Source organism: Girardinichthys multiradiatus, chromosome 23 (assembly GCF_021462225.1).
Source record: "Girardinichthys multiradiatus isolate DD_20200921_A chromosome 23, DD_fGirMul_XY1, whole genome shotgun sequence".
Lineage (NCBI taxonomy): Eukaryota > Metazoa > Chordata > Actinopteri > Cyprinodontiformes > Goodeidae > Girardinichthys > Girardinichthys multiradiatus.
The window spans coordinates 7,110,565-7,129,952 of record NC_061815.1 but is presented as its reverse complement, the minus strand read 5'-3'; positions in this window follow the sequence as shown (position 1 = coordinate 7,129,952).

The following is a 19,388-nucleotide window of genomic DNA, read 5'->3' as shown; positions in this document are numbered from 1 at the left end:
TCCTACATGATAGCTTAAACTCAGTTATCTTGTGTGGAAGTATATACATACGAGTACTTCAATAAGTATCTTTATAGTTTTTTTGTAGTATATTCTTGATAATTGTCATGTTTGGTATTGTTGCAATTATAATAAACATACATTTGCATTAAAGAAGTGTTTCTATAGAACCCAATGCTTGAACAAATGTCATTAACACAAAGAAAATTCTGTTAAGGTGTATTGAGAATATTTTGAAAAATCTGCCATTAATTTATGATTAATGGTGAGTTGACTATAGACATTCATGCAATTAATTGTGATGAAACAAATACTGTATTACTGTTTCCGGGGGAATGCACAAGGCATTTGCGCCAAGGGAACCTAAATGGCTAGCACCGCCCCTGGCTGTGTATGAGAACGGGTTCAAATTGTGCATTCTGAGATTTGAAGTTTTCACCAGTCTCATTGTTCTCTACGTAGTTCAGTCCTTGGTTACTGGGTTTTGGCATCACCCTAGAACCCAATAACCTGTATTTAGGACACCAGCATGCACATCACCCAACTGGAGAAACTGTAGTGGATAAATGTAGAAATATAGAAAGCTTTGACTTTTGAAGATAAATTGTTAGCTTTTCTGCTGGAATGGCAGTCTGTAAAATCTCATTTGTTGCTGCGGATCTTGTTTTAACAGTTACCTTAAAATTCTTCAGCCTCTCATAAACCATTATTTCTCCATCTTAACACTTTAAATAAAATGTTACTTTGCACCAATTTCCTTTGTTATCACAAGATTATCTTTTCACCTTTTCTCCAGTCTATGCCTATTTTGTGGTGTTTATAGAAGGTCTCCTTCTTTCTTTCTCTCTTATCCACTTCTCTGCGGAATATGGAGTGATTTCAGTGCCAGTCACCAATCCTACGGGACCACAGAAGGGCCTGGAGCCTGAAATCGATTACTCTCTCAGGCGCAGGGTACAGACACCTTCCTGGCTGGTATAACTCACTTCCTTTGCTGAGAATTCTTTTTTTTGTGTTTCTTTATCTCCTTAAACCTGTTAAACTATCCGTTTCTCTTCCAAAAGCATTTCATCTTACCCACCTAAAGTTGTCTCAACTTTTCTCCTCTCCATTTAATCCTACTTTAAATGATAGTATCAACATTTTAGGAAATCTAGTTCATTTTTGTTGTAAAAAAAGTAGATCAATGTTACTTTCATGTTTATATCCGGGTCTCTTACCTAACTAATAGCTGTAGTCTAGTGGAAGACTAATGAAGATGAGAAAAACAATTGCACTGGAAAGAGCTTATGTTACCTAATGACATCAATTTAATTAGATTCCAACAAATGTTGTCAAATTTGTACCTACTGTTATTATTTTCATGATAAATATGCCGTTGTAGTCAGAAGAAGTCTGAGAACATATCAATCAGGGTCAATGATTGCTAATTCAACGGCTTCAACTCCTCTTATCTTCTGCAAAATCTCATTGTCTAGTAAGCAGGTGGGCAATAATGCATGTTACAATCTTTATTCAGGGGGGCTTTAGTCAATATGTTGACATGATCACTTCAAAATACTGGGTGTTCTGCAAAACTACCCCTTTGGTAACATTATCTCCAATGCTTGAATCTTACACTTGCTGTCCTTTCCTACGGTAATCACGGACCCATATGAGATTCCAATGGTACCCTGAGCAAATTTTCCCTAGGTCTCACAGTGTTATAGTGTTTAAAGAGGCTCTTTAGTGAAAGTTATGAAGTCAATATTCACTGAGCACCTCACAATTTGATCCTGGCTAGGTAATTAACTACATTTGCCACTTCAGCAGCAAGCCTGCTATTTTCTGTTTTATTAACAGACATGCTAACTCATATGGCTTGCGGTCATGATGTTGCAAAACAGGCCAACCTTAAAAAGGACTAACAGTTGGCACTGGTTATGTTTGTATATCGCATCCAGAACAAGTCCAAACAGCTGACCTTTTGTGTGTTTTTTTGTGTGTTTGATTTTTTTGAAGACGTTTGCTGGGACTCCCTTCCTTAGGTTAGCTGACTGACAGTTTGCAGCAACAATGGGAGAGGAGGAGTCCCACTCTGACAGTAGAAAATAATACATGGTAAGCATCTACAAATAATTTATATGTATGTGTGTGTGTCGAATTTAGTTCTGTGTCACCATCTGTCGAACATAGAGTTAGATTTAAAGTTCAGTCAGTCATTTTGGTTTTTAGTTTTTTATTATTGTAAATCTGGTCATTCTACCATTTTTGACATTTTAATTATCTTAGTTTCTTGTTTATTGTGTTTTCCCTTGTAGATTTGCTGTACTTTCCTGAGCCCAGTGTTTCCTTTGTTAAAGTATGTGTCAATTAATCATTTTCCCCCAGATGCATGCTCCCACACAGCTGGTACTGATTCAGTTTATTTGACTCACTGGTTCCTTGCTCTAGTAATCAATGCTGCTTTGTATTCAATCCTGTGGTCTTCAGCCAGTCCCCTGGTTTCTTATATTTCCCATAATAGTGCCCTTGTTCTTTGTTGCTCCTGTTTTCCTTCATGTCACTGTAAGTTCCTGACTTTTGTTACTTATAAAACCCACTAATCATGGATTTTGCATGCCTTCTACCTGTGTTCAGGTCCAATTACTTCCTCATTCCATTAGAAGGAGACATGGTCTCAAGAACACCCTTCAGTGACTTTCAGCTTGGATATTAGACTCTTTGTGATTCAATGAAATGGCTCGAAGGGATTTACAGACTGAACATGCCAAACTGCCTTTGGTGGAGACAATGAAGCCCACATGGCTACATATATCCTCACAGGTGTGTAAATTACTTAGCAGAATAATTGCAAAACAAAGTGCATGTATAGCATGCTAATAATATAGAGTCCTGTAAGCAACGTAGTTGTACCTTAGTTTTAATCTCATCTTACTGTCGCATGGTACTAAGTATACTAGATAAGGTCAGTGTGCACAATTGACTGTTGTGCATGATGATTTATTGTCCCTCATGTGTTTTCCATTTTTTTTTTGTACCAATGTAACACTGAGTTAGAGGCTGTTCATTAATTAGTTTTGATGTTGGGTCTCAGAGTATCATTCAGTATAAAAGTATGTTCTCTTACTTCCACATCTGAGGTTGTTTGTCCGATGAGCTAACCCCTCCCTCCTACTTCCCTATGCCTAAAGGGATTGCTCAATCCAGCTCACCATCCAACGGGTCCGGACTTCCCTAAACCTGAAAGGTCTTACTAAGCAGGTTTACTGAAAGTTCTGTTTAAGCTGGTGTCGGGAAATGACTCGCCTAGCCTCTGACAGGTTTCATACAAAAGTCTCTTCCTTCTTCAACTGGAGGTCTGGACGACTGAGTAGCCTATCGCAGTCATCCACACTTTCAACAGTCACTTTTGTTCACAGCTGTTCAATCCCTAATTTTACAGCTGGCTCTTGGTATATGGGCTAGGTTAATTTTAGTGGCTCGGCCCGAGCCCCAAGGGCGCTGTTTTAACAAACTTGGCTAAGGCAACCTATAAAAACCTCCAAAAATATCTTAGAACCATGCAACAAGACTTTTTACCAACAATGAAAAACCGAAATATGGTGACTCAAATAATTGAATGTCCACAATTTAACTAGACTTTTATATGTTTTCTTTAATTAGTAACTCTTTTGCGGGGGTCAGTAACAGCTTAAATTCAACAACACATAATAATTTCAATAATAGAAATGAATCAATTAACTCAACCTGTCTTTCCCTGATGCTGAAACTAGTGAGTTTGGAGGCTCATCCATGCACCTGATGGAGATGTTTCTTCTGGTAACAACGAGTGGTTTCTTGAAGGGAATACGACTTAATCTTCAGTTTTCTTCCTTTAAGTGGCAGGCACCGATGCTCCAGGCTTTGATGGTTAAACAGCATATTTGTTGTTATATGTCTCCGAAGACAGTAGTTTCCAGAGGCTGAAGAGTTTAAGGAAACCCAGAGACATAAATAAGGACTTACCAGGGATAAGAAGCTGATTGTAAACAATAGTTGAGCGCGTTGTAACGCATATTTAGTCAATGACATGTACACACAACAGTATATATTTGATCAATTCTTTTTTGACATTTTAGGGAAAGCTGAGCTTCCCTTGCAGTCTTAGAGCAATCACCACTGGTATATATATATATATATATATATATATGTATATATATATATATATATATATATATATATATATATATACACACTGCTCAAAAAAAAATAAAGGGAACACTCAAATAACACATCCTAGATCTGAATGAATGAAATATTCTCATGGAATACTTTGTTCTGTTCAAAGTTGAATGTGCTGACAACAAAATCACACAAAAATCATCAAAGGACATCAAATTTATTAACCAGTGGAGGCCTGGATTTGGAGTCACACACAAAATTTAAGTGGAAAAACACACCACAGGCTGATCCAACTTGTAATGTCCTTAAAACAAGTCAAAATGAGGCTCCGTATTGTGTGTGGCCTCCACGTGCCTGTAAGACCTCCCTACAATGCCTGGGCATGCTCCTGATGAGACGGCGGATGGTCTCCTGAGGGTTCTCCTCCCAGACCTGGACTAAAGCATTCGCTAACTCCTGGACAGTCTGTGACGTTGGTGGATGGAGCGAGGCATGATGTCCACAGCTTCAATGTCTTCATCTTGCAGGAACTGCTGACACACTCCAGCCACATAAGGTCTAGCATTGTCCTGAATTAGGAGGAACCCAGGGCCAACCGCACCAGCATATGGTCTGACAAGGGGTCTAAGGATCTCATCTCGGTACCTAATGGCAGTCAGGCTACCTCTGGCGAGCACATGGAGGGCCCTGCAGCCCTCCAAAGAAATGCCACCCCACACCATTACTGATCCACTGCCACACCAGTCATGCTGAAGGATGTTGCAGGCAGCAGATCTCTCTCCACGGTGTCTCCAGACTCTGTCACGTCTGTCACATGTGCTCAGTGAGGACCTGCTTTCATCTGTGAAGAGCACAGGGCGCCAGTGGCGAATTTGCCAATCCTGGTGTTCTCTGGCAAATGCCAAGCGTCCTGCACGGTGTTGGGCTGTGAGCACAACCCGCATTTGTGGACGTCGGGCCCTCACACCATCCTCCACCATCTAACCGTTTGTGCAGACACATGCACATTTGTGGCCTGCTGAAGGTCATTTTGTAGGGCTCTGGCAGTGCTCCTGCTGTTCCTCCTTGAACAAAGGCGGAGGTAGCGGTCCTGCTGCTGGGTTGTTGCCCTCCTACAGCCTCATCTATGTCTCCTGGTGTACTGGCCTGTCTCCTGGTAGCGCCTTCAGCGCCAAGCGGGGTGCGTGTGGCCGGCGGGCTGGGGCGCCCCTGGGGTTTGGGGGTGGGGTTGGTGGGGTGCCCGGTAACTGGGGCCACCATGGCCTTTTTTTCCGCTGCTTCCTTTTGTGGTCCTGGCCTGGGGTCGGGCGCTGGGCTGCAGTTGGCGGTCGGGTGGGTGGGGCGGCGGAGCATGTCTTTTGAGTGCACTGGGGCGGCTGGTGGGTTGTGCTTGGCCTGGAGCGGTTGGCCTGCATGGCCCAGGTCCCCGGCCGGTGCATGTATCCCTCTCGTGGACTGGTGGGCTGGGGCTGCTGGCGCTTTCTGGGGGGGTTGGGCGGGCTTGGAGGTGTGCTGCTCTGCTTGCTGTCTTGTCCGAGGGGGGATCAGGGCAGTGGGCTGGGGGGTGGCGTGGAGGGGCTGCGGCCTGTGGGGTGGATGGGTTGTGTTCACTTCTAGGGCGTGGGGTCACTGGCGTTTGGATCGGCTGGGCGGCGATGGTGGAGCTGATCTGGATAGTGTTTCTCCCTGATGTAGTGTTTTTTGTGGCTGAGGGGGGTGTGGTGGGGTGCCCTGGGTGCCTGCTGCTGGCCTGGGACCTCTTGGTGGATGAGTTTGTCCCGTCATGGTGCGGGGTCAGGGGTCCGGTTGTGGGTGCGGTGCTGGGTGGGGTCTGCCCTGTTGCGCCAGTGGGCGGGGGTGGCGTTGCGCGGGGCCCTTGCCTTGCCGTTGTGGTGCGCTGTGTGGAGGGGGAGCAGGGTGCGGCGGGGGATCTTAGAGCAGGGCTCTGTGTGGAGCTTGCGCTGTGTGGGTGTTGCTTCATCGGCTTCTCAGTAACGGAGTTCACCTGTGGGGGTGTGCCCCTGTGGGGGTGGGGATTTGTGCCGTTTGGGTTCTGGGGGATGTGTTCGATATCGGTGTCCTTGTTGGGGGTGGCCCTGTGGGGAGTTTCTTGTTGGCGTTCACTGGGGGTGGGAGACTTATGGGGTTGGGATCGGAGCTCATTGGGGGGTCAGGACTGCTCCGTCCTGGGGCGGTTCCGGTTGGCGGGTTGCTTTGGGCCATGTGGACTCCTATTTTGTACATAGCCCCCTCTCCGGAGGTGGATGGGGTTGTTGGGGACTGGGGACTGGGTTCGGGGCGTGGGGGCAGGGTCACCAGGGTCTGGGCAGTACCGGTGCTGTCTGCCTTCCTCTGCCCTAGGAGGGAAGGGGACCAGCTCCTGGACCGAGTATAGAGTATGAGTGTGATATATATATATATATATATATATATATATATATATATATATATATATATACATAGGAACAGTCTTTGTGTTATCTCACAACACCTTGTGGGATAGTTTACAAACCAGACAACTGCAAAAATGGAGCAAACACTACACCTGTTTTTGAGATTTATTGAGTTTTATTTTGAAAACGGTCTTAAATAAAAGGATATTCAATCTGACTTAAAGACAGTTATTATCCACAAGCTGTCAGACTATTGAACTCTGGACAAGAATACTGCACTAAACCACATTTGTGACACTTTATTAGCTCATTGCTGATGCATGATGTATAGTTTTTTATTGTGTTGGGATTATGATTATTGATTAATTCATATTTATCAAGAATTATAATTAAAAATCATAATTTGAGAACATTTATTTCTTAACCAAAAATCCTCATTTATGAATCGAAATCAGAGATGTCCTCTGGTGTTGTAATTGTGGCTCAAAGCCCTTGATAATTACAGTTATTCAATTCTCAGTAATAGTTGATAACTATTATTAGATGTCACTGTTTAATCAACTGTTTCTGCCAAAATGTGGAGAACTTTAACCTTACTTTGACTGACAAATCACTCTTGCACAAAATAAATACAAATGCCTTCTCTTTATCTACGTGACATTTATTAAATCAACAGCCCTGATACAACTTGCTCTCCGATTTAATAATCTTCACCTAATCAAACATGCAAAGTTCTACACGAAAGGATAACATACCTAACTAAACAAAATGAAACCACAGCATTGCGTGTGTATGAAATCAAACCAGCAGTAATGGCAAAGTTACAAAAGAAATATGGTTGAACGAAGCTCGGAGAGGAGTGTAGCTCAGTGGGACACAGGCAGTCATAAAATTTCCCCCAAGCAAAGTTGTAAACCCAGAGGACAAAGGATAATAAAAACTTTTAGTAAAGCACGTAGTAAAGCTAGTAAAGCACGAAGTTGAGGACAAAGAAAATGGTTGATTTTCACCATAAGGTTATTATAGCAGTTCAGTTCCGCAGTGCACCTGCATTCAGGTGTCCAGACAGTAAAAACAACTTGCGAGACTCGGCAGTCTCCGAAATTCAACAGCAGTCAAGTTTTAAAAAAAAGGTTGCATGGACACACAATTCAGAACACATTAGACTATAAGTGACGACTCTAAATCGCACTAAAACCTACTCTACCCTGCCCACGCTATTTCTAATAAAGAAATAAAAATAAAAGGATGGATTTTACTTGATGTTGTCTCCTATGAGCAGAGGGAGAGAGAGAAAGGGGTTTAAGAGTTCCACGCGTCCGTGGATACTCAGCAAAGCAGTCCGCTTTTCGTCCTTTGTGACCTCCTTGGCAGAAAGGTTAAAAAAAATATGATTGACCGTCACTAGTCGACTGGAACAAAAAAACCAGGAGGAAAAATTGCGTTTCCTTGAAAACTGTGTTTTTTTGGTGACGTGTTAAACCCATGTCTTCGATCGGTAAAGTTGAAAACTTACAAGCCTTCTTATTCCTGTAAGTTTAATTCGTTTAGTTTTCTCGTTGGCCAACGGGGAGAATGAATGAGTCCAAGTGGGATTTCTTCTACAGAGTGATGCTCCACTTGTGAGGTAACTGCGTCTCGGTCCCAAGCTGAAAGCAATGGTGGGCCGTCTCATTCTCTGTTATATAGTTGACTGTGGTATCAGAGCTGCGACGCCTCCGTCCTATCAGCCGTGGTGGCCGCTGGGATTTGTAGTAGCGGACTGTCCTGGGATACAAAATGGCCGATCATGCCGGAAGGCATACTGGTATCCAGCAACTTACAAATGGTCCAATATTAAGCAAAACCTGGTCCAACAATTGCATGCCATTAGTGCTTTTGTTTTTAATGAGTATTTCCTATCCCAAGCATTTCATTGCATTGTTGACTGCGTGTTAACCTGCATATGACAAATAAACCATACCAATGCCAAATCAGTGCTATTTGTTTTGTGAGCAGTTATGTCAGTCATGTGTGCTGCTGTTCCAAAACGCACAGCTTTCTCAAGGTGATTATTTGGGAGGGAAAACAAAGGTATTGCGTGGTGACGCAAAAAGTATTGCGAGCTCTGTACATTTCTGTAAGATTTAAAGTCATTTTACGGTGTTTTCTGTACAAACATAAACTTTTCTGCCATGCACAGAACTAATACCAGACTTTCTGTAGATGTCAAAAAATATTTTTCTGCATTTTTATCGTCTCAAAATCAGCTGCACAACTGTTAGCAACAAGCTTCAATTATTATTCCATTTCTCATTTTTACCTCTTTCCTGTCGTGTTACTGCTGTTTGTCCTGGCGCCTTCCCTCTCTCTCTTCCCGCAACTCAGAGCTGTCTCTAGAGAGACCTGTCGGATTTCCTCGTGCTGCATTCTGTGTTGTCGGACACAAGAGGTTAACATTCATAATATCTGTTTATTGCATTCATAGCTGCCAGCTGGTGTGGCAAGGCTTTCTCTATTAGATCTGGCCCTGGTTGTGTGGTGTGATGGAGAGCTATGGCTACTGCATCATCCACTGAAATATTTGGATGATACGAGAACTTTAATTGGTTGACACTTTATGGCTACTAGTGAGAGTGCCACTAGTCTAAAGTAATTTTGAGTTAATGCCTGTGGTGTATACGTAATACTGGATGTGTTGACTGTCCTTGGTACCACTGCCTGTGTAAAAGAGGTGTTAGAGATGTCTGTATACACACCTGCAAGCTTTTCTGCACAAGCCTTCAGAACTGTGGGTGAAACACCATCGGGACGTTCTGCCTTTAGGGGATTCACTTGCTTCAGTGCTGGTATGATCTGTATATGTGTGACCTATAGAGCTGAGTCAACAATGTTACAAGGACGTTTTTGGGGGTCTCTGCTAAAGGTCTGTCAAATCTGGCATAAAAAGTATTGAGATTGTCTAGAAGTGTGCTGTCTCTAACCAAAGTGTCTGTGTTCCTTCCTTCTGTAGTTAGTGACTGACTGCATGCCCTGCCACATATAATGTGTGCTATTTTGCATATACAACCCCTCTAGTTTCTCGGAAAACACCCTTTTTGCTGTTCTAATAGATTTCCTCAGCTTATAATGTTCCCGCCAATACTTTGCATTATCCCCAGACTTGAAGGCCTCACATCTGCTCTGGATTTTTCCATGTAAATGAGCATTAAACCAGGATTTTTGATTTGGGAAGACAAGAATAATTCTAGAGGGGACACTGATGTAGTCACTAACAGTCTCTATGTATTCCTATAGGCTATCTGGATGTAATTCTTCAGAAGGAACAGAGAAACTGGTTACATTTGGTGAGAAAATCATTAGAACTAACACAGGAAAATCCTGAAAGAAAACCTATGTGGTTCACATCCAGCAGATAAATGGCCCTAAACATACAGCCAGAGCTCTAAAGAAACAGTTTAGATAAAAGCATATTCATGTGTTACAATGGCCCAGTCAAAGTCCAGACCTAAATCCAAATGAGATCCTGTGGTAAAGTTTCGTTGATGCTCTCCATCCAATCTGACTGAGCTAGGCTAGGCTATTTTGCTATTTTCAATGATAACCCAAAACACTTCTAATTAGAGTGAAATGTACAAAGCAACTTCAGGTGACCCCAATTACGCAACAGTTTTTCAAGAGATGTCACAATGCTTTCTTGTTACATCCCATCACCATGGCGTTAACTCCTAAATGTGGTTTCACCTATTGCAAAGCAATTCAAATACTTTTTAAATATTTCTGTGTGCTTACATTTCCACATATTTAAAATCTGGAAAAACATTCTCATTTTTGAATGTGCTCAGACCATTCAGTTTTTCTGACAAAAAACAGCAGTGATCTATCACTAGAGGAAGATTTACACGGTATGTAATTACTGAAAAATGATAATTTGAGCATTTTGCATAGACATGTCAAATCATCTGTCAAGCATAGTGAGCAATTATATTTTATTATCCTGTGTATATATAAGATTATGGCAGTGTAGTTATATTACATTATTAGTTTGACACAAGCAGAGCCTGAAATGGCAAAGTGAGAAAAAGCCATGTTAAGCAGAAACAGACACATGCTTCACAAATCCACATACAGAAGGGGCATTGTTACAATGAGTTTCCATCATGTAGGCAACTATGGGCTTTGTTTGGCTGTCGGAAGCTGTTTGTCAGTCTGCCACCTGTCTGCCAACAGGTGTGAAATTACAGCCAACACTTCACCTCCTTTCTTCCAGACCATGAAACCAGATTTGTTATGTTTTTAGGCACTTTACCATTTTAACATGTAATATGCAATGCCTTGCGAAAGTACTCTGCCCCCTTAAACTGGTCAATCTCTTGCCACATTTCAGGATTCAAACATAAAGATATAAAATTCTATTTTTTGGTGAAGTATCAACAAGTGGGACACAATCGTGAAGTGGACTGAAATTTATTGGATGTGTCAAACTTTTTTAACAAATAAAAAACTGAAAAGTGGGGCGTGCAATATTATTCGGCCCCTTCACGTTAATACTTTGTAGCGCCACCCTTTGCTGCAATTACAGCTGCAAGTCGCTTGGGGTATCTCTCTATCAGTCTTGCTATCTCTCTATCAGTCTTGCACATCGAGAGTGTGATGGAAATTCTTGCAGTAAGCATTCCACAGTGTATAACCTTTGGGTTACCTCACTCCCCTGAACCTCTGTGGTATTGGAGAAAGCTGTAAAAGTCATTATCAGAAGTTTAATGGTTAAGGCCATTTTTCAGGGTGATGCCTTTGGGAGGGTAGATGGTTGTTCCTAGGTAACCTTGTCACCTTTGAACCCGAGAAGGGTCTAGGGTCGTAAAACACAGACTCTTTGCAGTTGAGATAACACTGTCTTGTTCTGGTATAAATACTGTGTGTAAATAGCGTTCGGGGCTCTGTTTCACTGACTAACCTCAGTGTCAGGGTCTTCAAACGCTGAATGCCTTTGAATAAAACTTATTGAGACAAAGTCCGGATTTTCTCTTGTTATGAGTCAACTTCTACCCACTTTGATAAGAAAATTCCACAACAAGAGACTGAAATTCTTGCCCATTCTTCCTTGCAAAACAGCTCGAGCTCCGTGAGGTTGGATGGAGAGCGTTCGTGCACAGCAGTATTCAGCTCTTTCCACAGATGCTTGATTGGATTCAGGTCTGGACTTTGACTTGGCCATTCCAACACCTGGATATGTTTATTTGTGAACCATTCCATTGTAGATTTGGCTTTATGTTTTGGATCATTTTCTTGTTGGAAGATAAATCTCCATCCCAGTCTCAGGTCTCTTGCAGACTCCAACAGGTTGTCTTCCAGAATGGTCCTGTATTTGGCCCCATCCATCTTCCCATCAATTTTGACCATCTTCCCTGTCCCTGCTGACAAAAAGCAGGCCCAAACCATGATGCTGCCACCACCATGTTTGACAGTGGGGATGGTGTGTTCAGGGTGATTAGCTGTGTTGCTTTTACGCCAAACATATCGTTTTGCATTGTGGCCAAACAGTTCGATTTTGGTTTCATCTGACCAAAGCACATTCTTCCACATGTTTGGTGTGTCTCCCAGGTGGCTTGTGGCAAACTTTAAACGAGACTTTTTATGGATATCTTTCAGAAATGGCTTTCTTCTTGCCACTCTTCCATAAAGGCCAGATTTGTGCAGTGTACGACTGATTTTTGTCCTATGGACAGACTCTCCCACCTCAGCTGTAGATATCTGCAGTTCATCCAGAGTGATCATGGGCCTCTTGGTTGCATCTCTGATCAGTCGTCTCCTTGTTCGAGATGAAAGTTTGCAGTGGTCTGATACTACTTCCATTTCAATATGATTGCTTGCACAGTGCTCCTTGGGATGTTTAAAGCTTGGGAAATCTTTTTGTATCCAAATCCGGCTTTGAACTTCTCCACAACAGTATCTCGGACCTGCCTGTTGTATTCCTTGATCTTCATGATGCTCTCTGCGCTTTGAACAAAACCCTGAGACTATCACAGAGCAGGTGCATTTATACGGAGACTTGATTACACACAGGTGGATTCTATTTATCATCATCAGTCATTTGGGACAACATTGGATCATTCAGAGATCCTCACTGAACTTCTGGAGTGAGTTTGCTGCACTGAAAGTAAAGGGGCCGAATAATATTGCACGGCCCCACTTTTCAGTTTTTTTATTTGTTAAAAAGGTTTGACACATCCAATAAATTTCATTCCACTTCACGATTGTGTCCCACTTGATGTTGATTCTTCACAAAAAATTAGAATTTATATCTTTATGTTTGAAGCCTGAAATGTGGCAAGAGGTTGACCAGTTCAAGGGGGCCAAGTACTTTCGCAAGGCACTGTATTTGATCCATTGCGCCAGAGACAACCTGCACCCCTCTGCTTTAAGCTCTGATGAAACACTTTGGTCCAGAACACAGGATATTTTGTCAGAAAACAAAAGCCACATGCCCCTGAGAAGCATACATTTAGTCAGTGAAATCAATACCTTCAGATCTATACAGAGTACAAAGAGTCCAGGTTCCAACAGATTTTTTTTTTTTTATCCTGGTTAAAGGGTTTTAATCATTTATTCAAATGATGATACAAGTTACAACTTTGAGATATGTTCAAATTACACATGCATACGGACATTTGAATGAAAGTCCTATAGCCATCACCAAGGTCATGGCATAATTCTAGCTGGATATTTAGCCACTCCTGTTGGCAGAGGCTTTTATTTTCTATAATAATTAGCATTGGGTGCTGGTAAGCTAGTGACGTTGTATGTTGTAGCCAACACCGATGTTCCGTTGACTATTAACTTAATAACTGTATTCATGTTTGTCCAGTATATAAAAAAAATCTTGTTAAACTTAGAATTATCAAAAAAACATTAAAATTGCTCATCAGGTACTTCATAGGTTACATTTTATTTCTCAATACAGTGAGTAATAACAACTTTGTCAGATAATATTAAACAAATGTCATTGAAAGCTGATTTATGTGTAGCCAACAAGCAAAATCTCCACTTTCATTTAGTGTTATCATTAATATGTAAAGCTGCAGTATTTTAGCTGTATTGCAGATATTGTGTTTGATGTGATGGAACAGGACAGGTGTGTGTTAGAAAAACACTAACAATTTAAAGGTCTGTATTTCAATGAATCTATGAATTAATAATTATAAAGACAAAAACCCAGAATTAGATTAAACCAACTTTTAATTATATCCTGGAAGAATTCCCACCATTATTTTGCTCGAGATGAAGAAATCGTAAAATGATCCGCTGATCCCAGACCTGTGTAGCAGAATCTAATTAGCTGCTGATGTTTGAGAAGCAGCAAAATGTTCTCCATGTCCTCCATGTCAGTTTTCTTAGCGAGATAAACAGGGTAGCAGATTATTATTATACTTTGTAAGATTCACTAAAGTTGTAAGTATACTTCCAAAAAAATGTGAAGTGTATTTTTTATTAATTTTGTAATTTAATTCAATAGTTTTACATTGTTTTGTAGTATTTTGGCAATTCAGCCAAAATGGGTCGGGTTAGTAAAAACCACTTACTCCACCAGAGATGTTTAGTGTGAGAATGCTGGTGTGAAGTCAGAGAGCGGATTTACCATGGAAATTGCCAATTTACTTTTATAATGGTAAATCTCGCTGGGGGTTGGCCTGACCCATGCTGTTTTTCTTACTGAGGTAGAAGAGTTCAATGACCCTGCAGCAGATGGCAAAAGGTAAGACTACTGGTGGTTGGGAATGACACAAGGAAAAACTGACTTCAGAAGGGAAGGGTGGTGTTTTTAATGACGCTGGGAAAAATCCTGACAGGCGTCTGCTAGAGCGCCCAATATAGAATGGTACTTATATTAGGTGCTTTGTAACAGTCTGCTGGTTATCTAGGACACAGGGATGGGACAAGGCGTGCTGATTGTTTGTATTTTCTTCTAACTGAGGATTTGTGGACACTAATAAGAAATGCATCTAACATATGCTTAACAGCTCCAGTAGAGTGAAACACTGAAGCCAACGTCAAGGTTGTATGACTATCTCAAGGAAGAAATCCTTCATGAGACTCTTTGAATTTATGCAAATGAAACAAACAAAAAAAACATTGTTCTTAGGAATTGGAAATATTTACATTTAGAGTTGTAAATTAAATAAAACACATACAAACACAAAAATGGAAAAGATTCTATAAAATGTAATTATTTTTTGTTCAAAATTGTGGATGATATTAAATAAAAATGCAAAATAATTCTGTTCTGTAATTTAGTCAGTGAAATTCAGTGCATTCAAGTCAATACAGAGCACAAAGAGAGCATGCTTCAACAGCCTTTCTCCAGGTTAGAGATGAATTAACATATCTTTCTTAGTTTTAACAAGAGGACAAGAACATGTCCCTTCATTTAAAAGTACAAAAATATAATCCCCTACAAAACACACAAACTCAGAGAAAAAAAAAAAAAACATACAGCAGACCCATAACAGATCCATCGGCATAAAGACCAATTTGTTTTACCACACGACCTTAAGACAAGTTATCATTCTACATGTCGAGTTGGATATCATTACGACCCAGCCAGGTGAAAAACATAAACCATATTTCCCAAAATTTATCAACATTGTTCTTAGAAAAAAAGCTGATTTTCTCTAAGGAAAGTAAAAAGTAATTTGTTTAATCCATTGAGAAATACCACATATTGAATCCTTCTTTCCTGAGGATGCAATACAGTGTTTAGCTTCGAAAATACAAATATTCAGCAGAGGTCTTAGATTGTTTGTAATACTCTACACCACATATTTAAAGTAGTCCTTTCTATTTATGTGAATGAAACAAAAAAATAAAGAAAAACATGACAAACAAATCGTAGGAATTAGAAATCAGTATGTGTACAGAAATAAAAAAATACAAACAAAAAAACATGGTATGGTTGGTAGAAATTGTAATTTATTTTTTATTCAGAATTGTGGATGAAATAAAACAAAGATGACTGGTTGCAAAATAATTTTGTTCTTAGTGGTTTGCATGATTTTAAGGAAGAATAACAAACAGTAAAATAAAGATGGTTATCAGTGACATCATAGGCAAATCAAACCAATTAAATGTCTGCTTCTATGAACTTTGGGTCATATTGATATTTTTTCTTACTTAGAGCATCCCTTTGTGTTTCATCACTTTTATGCTTCAGCCATTTAAAATCTTGTTTTCTAAATAAATGGTTTTTAAAAAATTATCCACAACACTATATATTAGTGTATCTACATCATACAGCTACATGTAGTTTGTGTAACATTGCAGAAGCCATTTGGGAGCCAAGAATGTCAGATTCCAGAGAGCTGTTGTAGCTGAGAACACCGTTTCAGTCTGTCTGCATGACTTCCTCAGGTATCTGCTCACCGGTTGCTGTGCAGCATCAGATTTAGGACACGTTGTCAGAGGGAAACACTAAGAATGGTGCTACTAGAACTGTTGTGTAACTTCAGCCCAGAGGAAGCAGTAGAGACACAGGTCTGGGTGCACACCTGGCAAGCCTGGATCAAGCTGCAGAAGCAGGAAAATGAGGATGTATTCCAAGATAGATCTGAGATAGTAACACTTCCAAGTCAGAAGAAAAAGAAAAGTAAGAACATCTATAAGTCAGGGTGTAATTTTTGATTATTCTTCCAATCAGACATCCTCCAACTCTTTAGAGGGCTCTTGACATGAATAAAAAATATAAAGTATAGATGACACTGCTGGCTCATCATCTCATTAAACTTTTATACTTTTTGAGTATAAATCTTTACTACTTAAGAGTTGATGGATGGTAAAATTACATGAGTCTCCCAACACAATAAAATACAGTAGTCTTACTGAAAATGATCAGCTGTGGTTCCAACAGCAGATTCCATGTACAGTGCCACATTCATTAGTTAAACCTGATAAAAAAAAGAAACCTTAAAATAATAATAATTAACCTGTTATCTTAGCAGAATAATCTCACATGGAAAACTTCAGGAAAAGGCAACTTATTATTTAGATGCATCTTTTCATTGATGGAAAAAGAACACATTATAAGATATTTCTTTCTTTAACAAACTCACTGGTTCCAATAATATTGGTATCCCACACCTTCCCTTTCATATAAATGTAACTAAAGGTGACAAATAAAACAGATCTAGGATTAATACACAGAAGTCCCTCACCTCAGCGACACACTCCAGCTCATTCTGTGGGATTTTACAGTGTTCTCTTGGCAGATAGGGGTTTATAGTCATATCAGTAAATTCTGGGTCTGCCCCACTGCCAGTAAGATGTCCAGCAGAAACCCTCAAAAGATGGTGTCCAGTAGGAATCATGATCTGCCAAACCTCCTAAATTGACACCTTTTGATATAGAGAAAATGCAACTCTACTTTCGCCCTGTCTAAGGTTAAGTCTGTCCACCCTACAGAGGAAGCTCATTTTTTAGTCGTTCGCATCTAGTTATCATCTTAGTTATTTCGGTCACGATCAAGACCTCTTGACCATAGGTTTTTTAACCACAACAAATTGACCTGATGAGGCCCCATCTGTCTAACCATCTCCCACTCCATTCTACATTCACACCAAGATCCCTGAACCTTTCCACTTGAGGCAACGACTGAGGGAACAAATCAACTCTTGACCAGACTCTCAACCTGGTTGATTCACACTAAGGGGCAAATTGCTCCAGTCCACACTGAAGATGTTATGGCTTGCGAGATATAGGACCCCAGAATGCAGACGAGCAGGCAGCGTGATGGTAAGTGCAAAGGTTTAATAACAAAAACTCACTCACAGCAGGGGGCAGGAACAAAACAACAAACGGGCAGACGAGACAGGCATGGCATGATCAAAAAACAAGACTTGAGCATGAAAAATGTTTCCGCAATGAATGACAGAACAGGTGTTTATATATATGGAGTGAAAACCAGGTGGAGCTAGGAGACAGATTAGTTTGGGCAGGTGAACCGAATAAACTTAATTGACAGACAGAACAAAACATGGCTGCGGCAAAAACAGAGACTCTTGAACACAAACTAACAGAAACTAGAAAAAACGTGAAGCAAAAGCATAACCAAATCCGAAAACCAAACTTGACAAAACATGAACAAGACGACAAAACTAAAGCATGACCAGGAAAATAACAGAAGCATGATTCAAAATCTAAGAATAATAATAATAATAAACAAAAGAACGAGTCAAAACCTTAACTGTGAAAAACATAAGAAAAACAATAAACCATAAACCAAACAACCCCAAATCATAACAAAAGATCATGCCTTGGAGACACCAAGAGAGCAGCATTCTCAACAAAAAGCAAACATAAGACCCTGAGGTATTCAAATCACACACCCTCTTTTCCATAGCCTCTTTCAAACCATACTTTGATAATAAAGACGCAACCATGAACCCCCCATCATGGAACATTGCGTCCTTTCATATCACACAAGGTGAACAGTGAGATGACAACCTGCTTCAGCTTTCAGATCATGCATTTGGGATTGCTGAATCAAGGGGGCATTGCTTACAACCTGCAGCCTTCATCTGTGGGTTGTTTTGCCTACGGCTCAGCTCTGTGTTGTAGTCCTAACGCATACTGTCCAAAAGCATTCACAATTTTAACTACACACAAAGTTGTTCCACTACATCCTCAGCATGTTAACTGCATCTGATTCTGCTATTTCCCATATTTCTCAGATCGGATGGATAGTGGCGGATTATGTGAGATCCCAGCTCTGTGCTCACCTGCAGATTGACCAGCTGACACTGTGGTCTTTGCTTTGTCCTACATTACACTTATTTTACAATCCCTTATTACCACCTACAGGTCAGAGTATTTATGGGTTTTTTACTGCCTCAGGGGCATAATGTTGGTGGGTCAATTTTAACCCTCCATTCTGTGTCTGGGCAGTTTCAGCCTATTGTGGGGCATAAAAAAACGTGCCAATGAACGGCACAAACATGATTGGAGAAAGAGGTGATTGAGTCCTACCTCTACAGGGGAAAGAAATGACTTTGTGCCAAAAATGAGAGCACAGCTCTTGCTTCAGGTATTCAAAGGCTGCATAGCACTTAAAATAACTCTGTTTTCTCATACTTATGCTGCACCCCTACAAATTACCTTGAGGGACACACTGACACATCTAAAAAAATTAGAATATCATTTAAAATTCCAATAATCTTATGCACTTATTTCAGAAAGTGAAACTCATGTGTAGATTCTTCACACATTCAGTGAGATATGTCCAGCCTCTATATTTTGTTATTTTTAAGATTATGGCTTATACAATGCCTTGCAAATGTCTTGCAAAAGTATTTCATCTTTTGGTGCCTTAAAATTCATTTCATTTACAGAACATGCCTACAACATTGAAGATGTATTTCTTTTTATTGTGAAGCAAACAACAGATAGGACAAATTAACAGAAAACCTTAGTATGCATGGGTATTCAAATTCAGTCAGTACTTTGTAGAGCCAACATTTGGTGCAATTCCAGCTGCAAGTCACTTTTGATAAGTCTCTATGAGCTTGCCACATCTTGCCACTGGGATTTGTGCGCCATTCATTGAGGCAAAACCATTCCTGCTCCTTCATGTTGGATGGTTTTCGCTTGTCAACAGCAATCTTCAAGTCTAACCACAAAATCTCAATTGCTTTGAGATCTGGACTTTGACTAGGCCAACCAAAAACATTTAAACATATCTTTAGAAGTATACTACGGGCATTGGAAGGTAATGCACGATGCTGTCACTATGTTTTACTGTGGGTATGGTGTTCTTGGGGTTATGGCATATGTTGGGTATTTACCAGATACTTACCTTGGTGGCTGAAAAGGTTAAATTTTAGT